This window comes from Schistocerca piceifrons, chromosome 2 (assembly GCF_021461385.2).
Source record: "Schistocerca piceifrons isolate TAMUIC-IGC-003096 chromosome 2, iqSchPice1.1, whole genome shotgun sequence".
NCBI classification, from domain to species: Eukaryota; Metazoa; Arthropoda; class Insecta; order Orthoptera; family Acrididae; genus Schistocerca; species Schistocerca piceifrons.
This window is the reverse complement of record NC_060139.1, coordinates 696934902-696952885: the sequence shown is the minus strand read 5'-3', so window position 1 is coordinate 696952885 and position 17984 is coordinate 696934902. Positions and strand designations below refer to the sequence as shown.

Here is a 17984-nt window from a genome sequence, read left to right as displayed (position 1 = left end):
TCCGGCACACAGTTTTAATCTGCCAGGAAGTTTCATATCAGCTCACACTCCGCTGCAGAGTGAAAATCTCATTCTGGAACTGTGCACTTATCGATCATAGTATGTACGTCATCGTATCATTTGCTTCATGCCTACACAGCGCTAGCAGGCACAACGTTACGAACGAAGACACATTAAGTGTTCTGTTTGATTATAATTTCAGCATTCTGTATGTATTTCATGGTAATATACAAGTATAATGGTTTATCAGTCAAACATGTTGTTCTCACTTCTTGAAGTGATGCATTTCCATGTTATATTCCATGCAATCAGCCACAAGTGTTTTCCTCCACACATTTCCTTATTCCGTGCCAATGGTCTTGCTGCAGTGGTAACACCGGTTCTCGTCAGATCACCGAAGATAAGCGCTGTCGGACTTGGTTAGCACTTGGATGGGTGACCATCTGGGTCTGCCAAGCGCTGTTGGCAAGTGGGGTGCACTCAGCCCTTGTGAGGATAACAGAGGAGCTACTTGTTTGAGAAGTAGCGGCTCTGGTCACAAAAAACTGACTACAGCTGGGAGAATAGTGTGCTGACCACACGTCCCTCCATGTCCGCATCCAGTGAGGCCTGTCGGTTGAGGATGATGCGGCAGTCGGTCGGTCCCGTTGAGCCCTTCGAGGCCTGCTTGGGCGGGGACTTTTCCTGACCCCTATTCTCCTTCGTATAAGAGGCAGTCAAATCAAAACGAAACAGATGGAAAATATGTAAGTAAAATGTTTATTACTTCAAAAGTAGTCGCAATAACGGATAATACATTTATTACACTGTGAAATAAGACGATCGGTGCCTTAATGGAAAAATATTTGCGATTGCCTACGAAACCATGATTGTGTCCAGGCGAGCACCTCTTCATCCGGAGCAAATAGACGGCTGCGTATTTCTTTCTTCAGGGCTCCAAAAATATGGATATTGCATGGGGAGATATCGGGACTGTATGGGGGACGCGTCAGGGCTTCCCAGCGAAACTTTTGCAGCGTACTCGAAACAACTTTGGCAACATGTGAACCCGACGGTAAGCTCTTACACATCCTCCATACTGTACGATTTGTACCCAAGCGATTTCATTTTTTGGAGCGCTGAATAAAGACATTCGTGGTCGTCGATTTACTTCTGACGAAGAAGAGCACTCCTAGGTACAATCGTGGTTCCATAGGCAACAGCAAATATTTTCTCATGAAGGCACTGACCGTCTTGTCTCACAGTGCGACGAATGTGTTAAAAGTTATTGCGATTACTTTTGAATAATAAACACTATACTTACTTTTTTTCCATCTGTGTCGTTTTCATCTCACTATCCCTTATATTAAGGATCTGTCGGGACCTCTTTTCCTGCCTTCCCAATATCCACTCCAATACCTTTTTCTTAGATACTACCGACTGGACCCATATACTTATCCCACACCTTACTACCTCTCTTAACACCTAACGTTTCACATTTCCGAAAACAGACATTTTTTCCCAGTGCACGTCCTTAAACTTTTAATGCAATTACAAAGCCCTTTTTTCTAAGACCACAGTTTCTACAACTTGTTTTAAATGCATTATTATTGTTTTTATTTCACCTTTTAGCTTTTTTCATTTTAATGTAAAAATCTAAGAAAATCAGGTTTCTTTTATACAAAACCTTTACACCATGAATAGTTCCAGAAACTTTAAATCGTTTGTAAATATGTTTCACGTTTTAATATTTGTTTTACTGTCATTATTAAACAGGCCGTTTTTCGCATTGTTTTTTGCTGCCAAGGCACTTTCAGCACAAGAGGGTATAAAGAGCCGAAAACTAACATTAACATATAGCATTATTAACAGTGGCTGTTCTTTCTTTGGAAGAAACAACCTGGTCTTTTTTCTAAATTCCTATATTAATTTATCATGCTACCGCGGAACAATTTGAAAATAACTGCACGTTGAAGTTGATGCGGAGTAAAGTGGTTACCACACCTCAAAGCTTCATTTAGCGAAGCAGTTATCATTTCATTAATCGTTATCTTCCCCCTTCCTTTCTTTTTCTTGATCCTGCTAATCACTTTTAGTCATTTCTTGCAGAGAGTTACACTGAAAGCAGGCATCTAATTAAGACTTTGAAGGATGGCCTCTAGGAGTCAGAAACATTTAGTCTGAACCAAATCAGGCTAGTAGATAAAAGTACTTGCTTTTTTGTAATATTATTGCGTTATAGAATACTGATCAAACATGAAGTGTACACGTCCGGTAGAACAAATAAGGGCCACTAAGTATATGTAAGCAAGACCAGCACTAATGAACACTTGCTTGTTTGAGTCGCTGGAGAGTATACCACAAGCACTGCAAAAGTCTGAACCATTAGAAAAAATCTCGCGACAACAGGTTTTTAAGGGTAAAATGCATGAATATCCTTGTACTCACTACATATTACTGTCGCAAGGATCGCGAAAATAAAGTAAGGCTAATGACAGCTAGCTCGGAAGCATACAATCAGTCAACCTTCCAATGTGCCACAAATGAACGGAAGCAAGGAAACAAAGAAGTTTGAAGTTTAACGTCCCTCCAGTGACAAAGTCATTAGAAGTGGGACCGAAATTCTGAATGTAGAAGGATAAGGAAGAAAAATCATCCTTCACGTTGTTTAAAGTATCATCCTGGTCTTTACCTTAACAAATTCGGGGAAATCTGTATCAACGCGGCTGGAGGGGGACATGAAACCCGCTTCTACCGAATTCGAGTTCAATGTCTAACCACTTCGCCGCTCGCTCGGTCCGTAAAGAGAAGGAGACGAATCCTTGACATATAGTACAAGAATAATTACCCACTTTGTACATTGTTGTATTGTATGGCCAAAAATATGTAGATACCTGTTGGTTTTCGTTCAAAATTTTCATCCCTGGTGTTGGTAACGCTTGACATCTCTTTCTGTACCATGGCGTTTAAGTCTTTCCACAAAGTTCAGATATATCGAAAGAATTGATCGATACCAGCCGACATTCCAGTTCATCCTATATATGATGATGAGATTCAGGTCACGCCTTTCTGTAAGTCAGTCCAGCAAATTCATCTAGTTTTCTTCGATCCGCGATATTGCGAGCTTAGGCTCGTAGACCGCAGCATTATCAGGCTGACGACTGGTCCAAATTGTTACGAAAGTGTAGGTAGCACGATATAGAGTAAAAGTGATGAAATGAAATAGAAATTCTGACACCGCCCACAATCAGTCATTGAAATGAATTCAATGACTACGAGTGAAAATTTGCGCTGGGCTGGGACTCGGGCATGAATTTCCCGCTTTATGGCAAGCGATCGCCTTAACTGCTTCGGCTACCCGAGCACATTTCTCATCCAACCCAAATTCCCAATTTGTGACACACTAATTTCGTAGCGCCCCCTGTCCACCATACTCAGTGCTCGCAGCCTCACACTCATCGCCGCAAGACTTCGGGAGACATTTTCCAGGTGCACAGAAGTTATCATAATAGCCATCAGGGCGCATACATTTACATACGTGTGGTGTCTGTTTCTTTCGGACATGTCCCGCTGCGGCACAAATTTTCACTTGTCGCTATTGAACTCATTTCAATGCCCAATTGCAGTAGATATCAGAATTTCTATTTCATTTCATCATGTACTCGTATACACTGATCAGCCAGAGCATTATGACCACCTATCTAATAGTCGGTATGTCCATCTTTGGCACGGATAACAGTGGTGACGTGTCGTGGCATGGAAGTAATGCGGCCTTGGCAGGAGGCTGGTGGGAATTGGGAACACATCGGCGCACACAAATCACCTAATGCCCGCAAATTCCGGGGAAGGGGGGGGGGGGGGGGCGATGAGATCTGACACCACGTTCAGTCACATCCCAGATGTTTTCGATCGAGTTCAGATCGGGTGAGTTGGGGGGCCAGTGCATCAATTGGAACTCACCAGTGGGTGTTCTTCGAACTACGCCGTCATATTCCTGGCCTTGTGACATGGTGCATTGTCTTGTTGAAAAATGCCACAGCCGTCGGGAAACATGATCGTCATGAAGTAGTGCACATGCTCTTTGACGGGTGGGGTAGCCGCGCGGTCTGGGGAGTCTTGTCACAGTCTGCGTGGCTTCCTCCATCGGACGTTCGAGTCCTCCCTCGGTCATGGGCGTGTATGTTGTCCTTAGCATAAGTTAGTTTAAGTGGTGCGTAAGCTTCTCATGAGACCTTACCACAAATTTCCAATAAATTTTACATGCTCTTCAATCAGTGTTCAATACTCTTTGGCCGTCATGGTGCGTCGCAAGAGCTCTACAGGATCCATGGATACCCACGTGAATGTTCCCCAGTGCGTAATGGAGACGCCGCCACTTGTCTCTGTCCCGCAGTACAGGAATCAAGGAGCTGTAGCCCTGGAAGACGACGGATTCGCGTCCTCCCATCGGCATGATGAAGAAGACATCAGGATTCGTCAGACCATGCAGCGCTCTGCCACTGCGCCAACGTTCAGTGCCGTTGGTCATGTGCACATTTCAGTCGCAGTTGCCCACGTGGTGGTGTTAACATTGGCGCATGCATGCGTCGTCGGCTGCAGAAGCCCATCGTTAGGAGTGTTCGGAGCACTGTGTGTTCATGCACACTTGTACCCTGCCCAGCATAGAAGTCTGAAGTCAGTTCCGTCATAGTTCGCCGCCTGTCCTGCCTTACCAGTCTGCCTAGCCTATGACGTCGGGCATCGGTAGTGAGCGGTGGCTGCCCAACCCCAGGACGTCTGGACGTGCTTTCACCTTGGTTTGCTGAAGACACTCACCATAGCACTCCTCGAACACCCGACAAGTGGTACAGTTTCCGAAATGCTCGTGCCGACTCTCCAGACCATCACAGTCTACTCTCGGTCAAACTCAGATCAATCGTGCATCTTCCCCATTCCACACCAGGGCAGTGCACTGACTGATGCCACATAAACTGTGTGTGTGTTTGAGTAGCAGTCATTCCTCGCCAGGTGACGCACCTACCGTCTGGACAGGTTTGTATCGACAGTAGATCATACAGTTCTTGCTGATCAATGTACGTACGGCTGCGAGATCAAGAGTAGCGCCTGATCTTTCGTACATGTATGAAAAACGGACACCACATATATTCAATGTAAAAGATTTTACAAAGCACCTGTTTTCGTCATGCCGTCCGTGAGAACTAATGGTCCCAGCTGAAGGGAGGAAAGAAAGCTCTAGACTCTTGCGTCACCTTTAGCGAATATAACTATCGCTAGAACACAGATACTTTTTCTATTATTTCATCGGTCTTCTGACTGATTTGATGTGGCCCGCTACGATGTCTCTTATGTGTGAACATCTTCACTTCACAGTCGCACTTCCACTCAGCGTCCTCAGTTATTTGTAGCTTTTATCCTCTACAGCTTCCTCTGGTGCCGTGGAAGTTATTCCTTGATGTCTTTGCGTATGTCGTACCATTCTGTCCCTTCTTCTTATAAGTTTTTCACACAAATTCCTTTCCACTCTGATTCCTTATTTTTTATCTTTCAGTCCACCTCATTTTCAAGATCCTCCCATACCACCACATCTCAAATGGTTTGATTCTCAGTCCGTAATCCGTTTGGATAAAGTGCTGGAATAACATTCGCAGATATTTGTTCTTCACATTATTTAGGTGCTAAACGAGCTTTTTAAGTATACTCTTGGCGACGTGGCTGCTGGATGCCGCCTGAATGTATAGAGATCGAAATATCTTGACACATAGTATTTCAGTGACCATTAACTCCCAGTGTCGCCAGATGAAGGGCATTTAACACAGCACTGTCTTGTAGTTACCGTTGGCAGTGACTACACACGGGTCAATAACAGTCGGTCTTATTCGATTTTTACCGATTCAACTGCTCTCATCAACATGTGTATAGCCTGGCACCAGCCAAGCTCCTACACTCTCGCCTGACTGTCGTTTCACGTAGGCTGAACACTCCTCGAAGACTTCCATTGCTCCACCACACATTGGTGCACAACTTCAAGCGACGTTGGACATTTGTTTTTACGATCGATGGCTTCTGAATAGCTGCACTGCCATAAAATCCTGGTTCTTTTACCTTTCGACCGATCGTTCTGTCACTCACCATTGTTCCTAAATTGCCACGGATGTTCTCAGAAATAGTTAACAAGAAACTTTTGACGACTGGTTCGTGAAATACGCTTTAGAGTTCTTATATCACTTCTTAGGAATGCTCGATTGATGTTAGCCTCTGACGTTTTCATGATGTTACCACTTAACAATAAACCCAGGGTTATGAACTCCCTCTGGCGGAATGCCCGAAATAGGGGCCTGCTGGAATTCGTCAAAAGCTCCCTGTTGAGCTGTTCTAACAGAAAATATTTTTACGATATTGACGCAGTCAGCTTGAACTCATATACTCCCAGATATACAATGTGTCGTCAGACAGAGAACATGTGTGATGTTAGGTATCACATAGAATAAAATTAATGTAATGGTAATGCCTTCATACATATTCTGCACAATACCTTTCGGAGTTAAGCTGTATGGAAGTCATCACCACCTTATCTGCTGTTTACTAATGCAGAATTATCGCTCTTGAGCTGCAAAGGTGCCGTAATACAAACCACATATTCGAAATTCAGACAGTTCAATGATGACGTATAGGAGCTAGCATTTGGTCACATACCAAGTTTATGCCTGAATGCAGACGCGGGAGGCTGCCTCCATAGCTGAACGCAAGCTCTGTGGATGTGTATTGTTGCGGACTCTGAATTATTTCAGTGTGTGTAGGATCTTAGTAGCACGTTGACGAGAGCGACACGTAAATTTTCATGAGTTTCTGACTTAAAAATTGGCTTTACGTATCCGAATTTCGTTATTTCGTAATGATAGCACTCATAGACGTTAACTTTCATGAGATGGGTGCTCGAGGAATTAGATGATTTTAGCAAGTTTCTCCGGCTGGTTTCCATATTTTGAGAGATTAATTGTGACGTCATTCATAATCAGTGAGAATAATACACAGTGCCAGCAGAGTAATTCGAAACTGAAATTAACAGACCATTATATAAAGTTCAACGTATGTACAGTTGACGTTAGTTTGCTTACTCTTTGGGCAAAGACATCTATTTCCGGTAGTTTGGGAACCGATCGTCGAGCAAATATCAATACAGCTTCTCTAAGTTGATTTTCTTGGGCACTGAATGCTCAGGAGTATATAAAGAGCCTGCACTTCAGTTAATGAACGTTTTTAATGAATAATATGGATTTCACTTGAATTTTTCTGCTGTGCTGCAAAGTGAAGTCACTGGGCGATGTAGAGGGCACTGTTGTCATCGCATTGACCGAGGTGCACCGGTACCCGCCGCCCGTAACGAGTCTTCCATTGAAGTTGGTGTGAGGCGCACTGACCGATATGGCGTTTGCACTTCATTGTTTCAGCGACGCGGTCATAGAATGTCGTTGGGATCCCCCTCTGGATTTTGGGCCGGTTGGTGTTCGAAGTCATCTGGTTTACTAACTCAATCCCGTCGACACCACATTCGCCGCTTACAGTGCCGCCTTAAGTAGCGGTTCGTTATCTTAACATTTTGTTGATGGAATCTTGTTCATCTCCTTAGGTCTCCAATTAATCTGTTGCCCTAGCTGATTTTATAATACGGTTATTTGTTGACATGAAATCCGAGTCCTTGTCATTGAGATAATGTTATTATTCTATAGTTTATATTTTAAACCTTGCTAAATGAATTTTGATTTCTTAAATATCCTTGGGTGACAGAAGAAATATTGAATTTAATTGATGAAAGAAGAAAATATAAAAATGCAGTAAATGAAGCAGGCAAAAAGGAATACAAACATCACAAAAATGAGATCGACAGGAAGTGCAAAATGGCTAAACAGGCATGGCTAGAGGACAAATGTAACGATGTAGAGGCTTATCTCACGAGGGATAGATACTGCCTACAGGAAAATTAAAGAGACCTTTGGAGAAAGGAGAACCACTTGTATGAATATCAAGAGCTCAGATGGAAACCCAGTTCTAGGCAATGAAGGGAAAGCAGAAAGGTGGAAGGAGTATATAGAGGGTCTATACAAGGGCGATGTCCGCCCCAGTAGCTGAGTGGTCAGCGTGACGGATTGCCGTCCTCTGGGCCCGGGTTCGATTCCCGGCTGGGTCGGAGATTTTCTCCGCTCAGGGACTGGGTGTTGTGTTGTGTTCATCATCATTTCATCCCCATCCGGCGTGCAGGTCGCCCAATGTGGCGCCGAATGTAATAAGACCTGCGATATGGCGGCCGGACCTGCCCCGCGAGGGGCCTCCCGGCCAATGACGCCAAACGCTCATTTCCATTTCCACAAGGGCGATGTACTTGAGGGCAATCTTATAGAAATGGAAGAGGATGTAGATGAAGATGAAATGGGAGATATCATACTGCGTGAAGAGTTTGATAGAGCACTGAAAGACCGAAGTCGAAACAAGGCCCCGGGAGTAGACAACATTCCATTAGAACTACTGACAGCCTTAGGAGAGCCAGTCCTGACAAAACTCTACCATCTGGTGAGCAAAATGTATGAGACAGGCGAAATACCCTCAGACTTCAAGAAGAATATAATAATTCCAATTCCAAAGAAAGCAGTCGTTGACAGATGTGAAAATTACCGAACTATCAGTTTAATAAGTCACGGCTGCAAAATACTAACGCGAATTCTTTACAGACGAATGGAAAAACTAGTAGAAGCCGACCTCGGGGAAGATCAGTTTGGATTCCGTAGAAATATGGGAACACGTGAGGCAATACTGACCCTACGACTCATTTTAGAAGCTAGATTAAGAAAAGGCAAACCTACGTTTCTAGCATTTGTAGACTTCGAGAAAGCTTTTGACAATGTTGACTGGAATACTCTCTTTCAAATTCTGAAGGTGGCAGGTGTAAAATACAGGGAGCGAAAGGCTATTTACAATTTGTACAGAAACCAGATGGCAGTTATAAGAGTCAAGAGGGGCATGAAAGGGAAGGAGTGGTTGGGAAGGGAGTGAGACAGGGTTGTAGCCTCTCCCCGATGTTATTCAATCTGTATATTGAGCAAGAAGTAAAAGAAACAAAAGAAAAATTCGGAGTAGGTATTAAAATCCATGGAGAAGAAATAAAAACTTTGAGGTTCGCCGATGACGTTGTAATTCTATCAGAGACAGCAAAGGACTTGGAGAAGCAGTTGAACGGAATGGACAGTGTTTTGAAAGGAGGGTATAAGATGAACATCAACAAAAGCGAAACGGGGATAATGGAATGTAGTCGAATTAAGTCGGGTGATGCTGAGGGAATTAGATTAGGAAATGAGACACTTAAAATAGTAAAGGAGTTTTGCTATTTGGGGAGCAAAATAACTGATGATGGTCGAAGTAGAGAGGATATAAAATGTAGACTGGCAATGGCAAGGAAAGCGTTTCTGAAGAAGAGAAATTTGTTAACATTGAGTATTGATTTAAGTGTCAGGAAGTCGTTTTGAAAGTATTTGTATGGAGTGTAGCCATGTATGGAAGTGAAACATGGACAATAAATAGTGTGGACAAGAAGAGAATAGAAGCTTTCGAAATGTGGTGCTACAGAAGAATGCTGAAGATTAGATGGATAGATCACATAACTAATGAGGAAGTATTGAATACAATTGGGGAGAAGAGGAGTTTGTGGCACAACTTGACTAGAAGAAGGGATCGGTTGGTAGGACATGTTCTGAGGCATCAAGGGATCACCAATTTAGTATTGGAGGGCAGAGTGGAGGGTAAAAATCATAGAGGGAGACCAAGAGATGAATACACTAAGCAGATTCAGAAGGATGTAGGCTGCACTACGTACTGGGAGATGAAGAAGCTTGCACAGGATAGAGTAGCATGGAGAGCTGCATCAAACCAGTCTCAGGACTGAAGACCAGAACAACAACAACAACAAATGATTTTAATGTCATAGTTAATTCAAACGAACTTGTCTCTCTCAGAATTATATATTTGATTTGTTTAACTGTTGAATTCTGAATTTCGAGCAAATAGGGCTGGCCAGTGTAATTAAAATATAGAGTGCAATGTTAAATAAATCAGTTGCGAATTATTGTAAAACATATTGCACGCAGTGAGCCCAGTTCTGCCACTGGCTTTCTTCACTGTATCGACCAGCAGAAACTCTGACATCTGTCGCAATCAGGAACTGAAATGAATTCAATGATTACAAGTGACATTACGAGGGGAGAGTCCGCCAAGTATTGTACGTGTATGCAGAACATTTGGTTGTGTTCGTGTGTGTGTGCGTGTGTGTAAACCTGCCGTAATGTGGCCGAGCAAGGTGAGCTAGTCTGCGCGCAGGACAGCACAGCTGGACCCCACACGGCCATGGCAGGAGTTGGGCAACAGGGAATTGGACAGCAGGTAACGACGACTCGGCGACTTTGAAATTCGGAGTGGAAGGGAGAGAGGGTGTGTCGCAGTATGCTTGGCAAGGCGAAACTAGATGGCATATTAACTGAGTGTGTTAAAACTGAAACCTAATATATTCACTGAAAATTCCCAAACTGCTTGTAGACTTGTTACAGAAAATCTAAAGACGTCATCTGATTTGTGACAGTGAGACGAGCTCACTAAAATTATTGTGGTATCGATTGCTATGATGCTACTGCTTAGGTTGGCACTACGACAAACACCGACGACAGCGCCCTCTAGCCGGAGCTGCAGAGCTCTACGAGCATCGCTTCATATTCTTCCCATTTCATCAGGTGCAGTGTCCGTCCCCGATAGCTGAGTGATCAGCGCGACAGACTGTCAATCCTAAGGGCCCGGCTGGGTCGGAGATTTTCTCCGCTCAGGGACTGGTCGTTGTGTTGTCCTTATCATCATCATTTCATCCCCATCGACGCGCAAGTCGCAGAAGTGGCATCAAATCGAAAGACTTGCACCAGGCGAACGGTCTACCAGACGGGAGGCGCTCGTCACACGACATCAGTTGCAGTCAGCCAGGAGACTTTGCTTCAACTTCGCAACACCTTGCAACTTATGTAATATGTTTGCATATGTTTATCCACTAGTAAAGGTGCTTTAACTGTATTGGCCGTACCGACGTAATTTTTCTTTTCCTGTCCCTATCCACGCGCCGCCTCCCAGCCGGGATACAAAAATTATTACCATATTTATAAAATTATTATTAACGTTTGACACTAACATTGTTTATAATACCATTAATTGATGAAACAAGGTCACAATATGTGCATGACATCCACTGTTATCTACCTGTTGATGTCAGCTAAGGGATGAACAAGTCTGTATTATTTTTGAACAAATAAGGAAATAGTTATAAATTATTTAGTAAATAATCTCAAAAGGGGTGCCTAAGCCATGCTTTCTCCACATGTACGCAACTGATTATCGCCACAGTAAGAATGTGCTCCTACTACCCTATCAATTCATATGTTTATTGAATGATATCCTGATAACATTATATACACTCCTGGAAATGGAAAAAAGAACACATTGACACCGGTGTGTCAGACCCACCATACTTGCTCCGGACACTGCGAGAGGGCTGTACAAGCAATGATCACACGCACGGCACAGCGGACACACCAGGAACCGTGGTGTTGGCCGTCGAATGGCGCTAGGTGCGCAGCATTTGTGCACCGCCGCCGTCAGTGTCAGCCAGTTTGCCGTGGCATACGGAGCTCCATCGCAGTCTTTAACACTGGTAGCATGCCGCGACAGCGTGGACGTGAACCGTATGTGCAGTTGACGGACTTTGAGCGAGGGCGTATAGTGGGCATGCGGGAGGCCGGGTGGACGTACCGCCGAATTGCTCAACACGTGGGGCGTGAGGTCTCCACAGTACATCGATGTTGTCGCCAGTGGTCGGCGAAAGGTGCACGTGCCCGTCGACCTGGGACCGGACCGCAGCGACGCACGGATGCACGCCAAGACCGTAGGATCCTACGCAGTGCCGTAGGGGACCGCACCGCCACTTCCCAGCAAATTAGGGACACTGTTGCTCCTGGAGTATCGGCGAGGACCATTCGCAACCGTCTCCATGAAGCTGGGCTACGGTCCCGCACACCGTTAGGCCGTCTTCCGCTCACGCCCCAACATCGTGCAGCCCGCCTGCAGTGGTGTCGCGACAGGCGTGAATGGAGGGACGAATGGAGACGTGTCGTCTTCAGCGATGAGAGTCGCTTCTGCCTTGGTGCCAATGATGGTCGTATGCGTGTTTGGCACCGTGCAGATGAGCGCCACAATCAGGACTGCATACGAGCGAGGCACACAGGGCCAACACCCGGCATCATGGTGTGGGGAGCGATCTCCTACACTGGCCGTACACCACTGGTGATCGTCGAGGGGACACTGAATAGTGCACGGTACATCCAAACCGTCATCGAACCCATCGTTCTACCATTCCTAGACCGGCAAGGGAACTTGCTGTTCCAACAGGACAATGCACGTCCGCATGTATCCCGTGCCACCCAACGTGCTCTAGAAGGTGTAAGTCAACTACCCTGGCCAGCAAGATCTCCGGATCTGTCCCCCATTGAGCATGTTTGGGACTGGATGAAGCGTCGTCTCACGCGGTCTGCACGTCCAGCACGAACGCTGGTCCAACTGAGGCGCCAGGTGGAAATGGCATGGCAAGCCGTTCCACAGGACTACGTCCAGCATCTCTACGATCGTCTCCATGGGAGAATAGCAGCCTGCATTGCTGCGAAAGGTGGATATACACTGTAGTAGTGCCGACATTGTGCATGCTCTGTTGCCTGTGTCTATGTGCCTGTGGTTCTGTCAGTGTGGTCATGTGATGTATCTGTCCCCAGGAATGTGTCAATAAAGTTTCCCCTTCCTGGGACAATGAATTCACGGTGTTCTTATTTCAATTTCCAGGAGTGTATATACAGGGTGAGTCACCTAACGTTACCGCTGGATATATTTCGTAAACCACATCAAATACTGACGAACCTATTCCACAGACCGAACGTGAGGAGAGGGGCTAGTGTAATTGTTTAATACAAACCATACAAAAATGCACGGAAGTATGTTTTTTAACACAAACCTACGTTTTTTTGAAATGGAACCACGTTAGTTTTGTTAGCACATCTGAACATATAAACAAATACGTAATCAGTGCCGTTTGTTGCATTGTAAAATGTTAATTACATCCGGAGATATTGTAACCTAAAGTTGACGCTTGAAACCTCCGACGTTCAGTTGCGTGTTGTAACAAACACGGGCCACGGTCGGCGAGCAGCATCTACAGGGACATGTTTACGATGACGACCGTGTTTACGGGTGTGGCTGTAGTGCACTGTTGTCGTCTGGTCTAGCTGTCGCAGTGTCCGCACGTAGCGCTTGCTGCTATTGTTATTCTGCATTCGTCTCCGCACGCAGACCAACTGTAGTACACCGTGTTACCAGACGTCTGTGGTAGTGTAGTGTTGTAGGAACTGTGACCATGGTGTATTCGAACTCTGAAAAGGCGGAGATGATACTCATCTATGGTGAGTGTCGACGAAATGCAGCTGAAGCCTGCAGGGTGTATGCAGAACGGTATCCGAACAGAGAGCATCCAACGTGCCGCACATTGCAAAACATCTACCGCCAACTGTATGCAACAGGTATGGTCGTAGCACGCAAACGGGTCCGTAACAGGCCCGTCACAGGAGAAGCGGGTGCAGTTGGTGTGTTAGCTGCTGTTGCCATGAACCCACACATGAGTACACGGGACATTGCGAGAGCCGGTGGACTGAGTCAAAGTAGTGTCATGCGCATACTGCATCGTCACCGCTTTCACCCGTTTCATGTGTCGCTACATCAGCTTTTACGTGGTGATGACTTTAATCGTCAAGTGCAATTCTGTCAATGGGCATTAACAAAGAATGCGTTGCAGTTCTACCTGTTTACCGATGAAGCGAGTTTCACAAACTACGGGGCCGTGAATCTACGGAACATGCATTACTGGTCCGTGGACAATCCTCGCTGGCTCAGACAGGTAGAGCGACAGCGACCGTGGACTGTAAATGTATGGTGCGGAATCATTGGCGACCACCTCATTGGTCCTCACTTCATTGCAGGGGCCCAAACAGCTGCAACATACATCGCGTTTCTACAGAATGATCTGCCAACGTTGCTCGAAAATGTCCCACTGGAAAGGCGTCGACGTATGTGGTATCAGCATGATGGTGCACCTGCACATTCCGCAATTGACACTAGGCTGACCCTTGACATGATGTTCGACGGGCGTTTCATAGGACGTGGAGGACGCATAAATTGGCCAGCCCGTTCTCCTGATCTTACACCTCTGGACTTCTTTCTGTGGGGTACTTTAAAGGAGAATGTGTACCGTGATGTGCCTACAACCCCAGAGGATATGAAATAACGTATTGTGGCAGCCTGCGGCCACATTACACCAGATGTACTGCGCCGTGTACGACATTCACTACGCCAGAGATTGCAATTGTGTGCAGCAAATGATGGCCACCACATTGAACATCTATTGGCCTGACATGTCGGGACACACTCTATTCCACTCCGTAATTGAAAACGGAAACCACGTGTGTACGTGTACCTCACCCCTCATGGTAATGTACATGTGCGTCAGTGAAAAAGACCAATAAAAAGGTGTTAGCATGTGTACGTAATGTGCTGTTCCAGTCTCTTCTGTACCTAAGGTCCATCACCGTTCCCTTTGGATCCCTACGTAATTCGGTGCTCTCCGATACACACGATCGAACAGCGGAGGAGTGGTACTCAAGCGTCAACTTTAGGTTACAATATCTCCGGATGTAATTAACATTTTACAATGCAACAAACGGCACTGATTACGTATTTGTTTATATGTTCAGATGTGCTAACAAAACTAACGGGGTTCCATTTAAAAAAACGTAGGTTTGTATTAAAAAACATACTTCCGTGGATTCTTTTATGGTTTGTATTAACCAATTACACTAGCCCCTCTCCTCACGTTCGGTCTGTGGAATCGATTCGTCAGTATTTGATGTGGTTTACGAAATATATCCAGCGGTAATGTTAGGTGACTCACCATGTATAAGATTGTCATTTGACCAATGTAGGACTGCTGCGGTGATATGTGTAAAGATGTTGTACTGACTAGCATTTGTTGCAGCTCCGAAAACGCAAAGAAAATAAATAAAGCTGGTTGTTAATGCTAAGCATAGGGAAAATGCTGAAAGTCGACGTCGTAAAATTTAATCAAGAGTGTTTACTGTGTATATTTAAAATTGTGGAAATATTAAATTACACCTGATTTCATGAATGGTGGTCAGATTGAAAGACACAACACTGACTAAAACGAAGATGATGTGACCAAGGTTTTAAATAGGCATGCCAGACAGAGCACAGCGTCTTTTGTCAGAGCGCAGTTGGACTGGTAAGGTAAGGTATTTTCTGGCAACAGAGCCGCTTGGATGTGAGTGTGTTAATTCAGACTTAAAAATATTTTGATGTCCACCAGTTCAGGACTTAGAATATTTTTGAAACTCTAAATGCTGATTTTGAAACTCTAAATGCTGGTGAGCTTAGAGTCACTGGCCAATTAGTGGTGATTGAATTATTCCGACTGTTGTAAAATTTGTTAATCTTTAAAGACTTGTATACAGCAGTTGAACCTTAAAATTATCGCTGCAGATTTTAGTAATGTTGCTGATTGGCTCCAAGCGTTTAGTCCTCACTTGCTACTGTCTGCGAAATGCTCTGCTTGCACCACAAATTAACCATTCAGTGGTATTTTGATTCAATATTATGTTAAGTTAACAATCTATGTGAGGCCACCAATGATATTTAAACTTGCGTATGATTATTTGAACAAACATATAGTCAACAAAACCTACCTGTTGTAGCCAACCTTATTATCCTAGGGGAGCGTTTCTCAATATTTTCCGTTGATGATCGCGTTCCATTTATTTATTTAGTTATTTCACTGTCACCTTTGCTAATCAGAGTACTTCATGAATGTTCCTTGTTTCTATGAGGGCTTAAAGCAACAGTGAGTGACCCAACCCCTTTTGACTAGATGAGCCATATTAAAAATATAAGTCCGTGCATTCGCCCTCTGCTGGTTAGGTAGCAAATTATTGACAATGACTGGGTATTAATTTCATTTTATTATTGGCAACCCACAGCGAAGTTACAAGAGCTCATCCCCAATGACGTGGCTGCAGCAAGCATCTGTGATATCAGAGTAGAAAACGAAGTTTTTACCTTTTGAGCAATATTTTCAGCCTAAAGTACAAGACGCACTCTAATATACCCAGCAGTTTTGTGGAAATATTTACCCGAACCCACTCTATGAGACTGGAATAACAACAAACATTATTCCTAGGAACTTCCTGTAGCAAAAATACAAACAAAATTCCCGTTTCCCAGAACATCACTCGATACTCCTTCTGGAAATAATTTGTATTCTATGGCCACTTACTCTGCTTGCCCTACGCTCTTTTTCAACGAATTCAGTGTGGCACATTTTAAGGCCTCGTCCATAAACACTGATGTGAGTACTTAACCTTTCGTTGTCTTAGGAAAGGTACCAAACACGTCCACAGCTACTGCTTCCAGTATATGGTGCAGAATTGAATTAATCTTTTGTGATTTTGTTCCTTGATTAGGATGCTGATTTCTGTAATACCTCAAATGAGTTTAAGACAAAGTGTATTCTGTTAGATGTCTCGTTAAGAATATTGAATTGTTCATTATTTAAAAGCTTTCACTCTCTTCTTGTACACGTTTCACTTCCAATTTAATGCTACATTCCAGACAATTACTTTAATAAAAGATGTCCTAACAAATACATTGATACTGATGTTAATATAACTCTCTTCTTAAAAATCCTTTACTTGCTATTGCCAGTCTGAATTTTATGTTCTCTGAACTTCAGCCGCTCTGTACATCATCCGCTGCCTGTAGTGTCCCATTACCTAATCTACACTGAAGAACCAAAGAAACTGGTACACCTGCCTAATATCGTGTAGGCCCCATGAGTACATACAAGTGTCGCAACACGACGTGACATGGACTCGATTAATGTCTGAAGTAATGCTGGAGGGAATTGACACCATGAGTCCTGCAGGGCTGTCCATAAATCCGTAAGAGTAAGAAGGGGGTGGAGATCTCTTCTGAACAGCACGTTACAAGGCATCCCACATATGCACAATAATGTTCATGCATGGGAGTCTGGTGGCCAGTGGTAGTATTTAAACACAGAAAAGTGTTCCTGTAGCCACTCTGTAGTAATTTTGGACGTGTTGGGTGTCGCATTGCCCTGCTGGAATTGTCCAAGTGTGCCTGAATGCGCAATGAACATGAATGGATGCAGGTGATCAGACAGTATGTTTACGTACGTGTCACCTGTCAGAGTCGCATCTAGTTTTAGCATGAGTCCCATATTACTCCAACTACACACGCCCCACACCATTACACAGCCCCCACCAGCTTGGACAGTCCGTTGTTGACATGCAGGGTCCATGGATTCATGAGGTTGTCTCCATACTCGTGCACGTCCATCCGCTCGATACTATTTGAAACGAGACTCGTCCGACCAGGCAACGTGTTTCCAGTCATCAACAGTCCAATGTCGATGTTGACGGGCCCAGGCGAGGCGCAAAGCTTTGTGTCGTGCACTCATCAAGGATACACGAGTGGGCCTTCGCCTCCGAAAGCCCATATCGATGATGTTTCGCTGAATGGTTTGCACGCTGGCACTTGTTGTCGGCGTAGCACTGAAATCTGTAGAAATTTACGGAAGGGTTGCACTTCTGTCACTTTGAACGATTCTCTTCAATCGTCGTTGATTCCGCTCCTGCACGATCTTTTTCCGGCCGCATCGATGTCGGAGATGTCATGTTATACCGGATTCCTGATATTAACGGTACACTCGTGAAATGTTTGTAGGTGAAAATCCCCACATCATCGCTACCTGGAAGATGCTGTGTCCCGTCGCTCTTGAGCCGATTGTAACATCACGTTCA

The 17984-nt window shown here is 44.5% G+C and overlaps 1 pseudogene; it reads left to right on the top strand.

Annotated features, from left to right (window-relative positions):
- Positions 1 to 349: 349 nt before the first annotated feature.
- On the top strand, positions 350 to 468 carry LOC124778272 (annotated as a pseudogene).
- Positions 469 to 17984: the final 17516 nt, after the last annotated feature.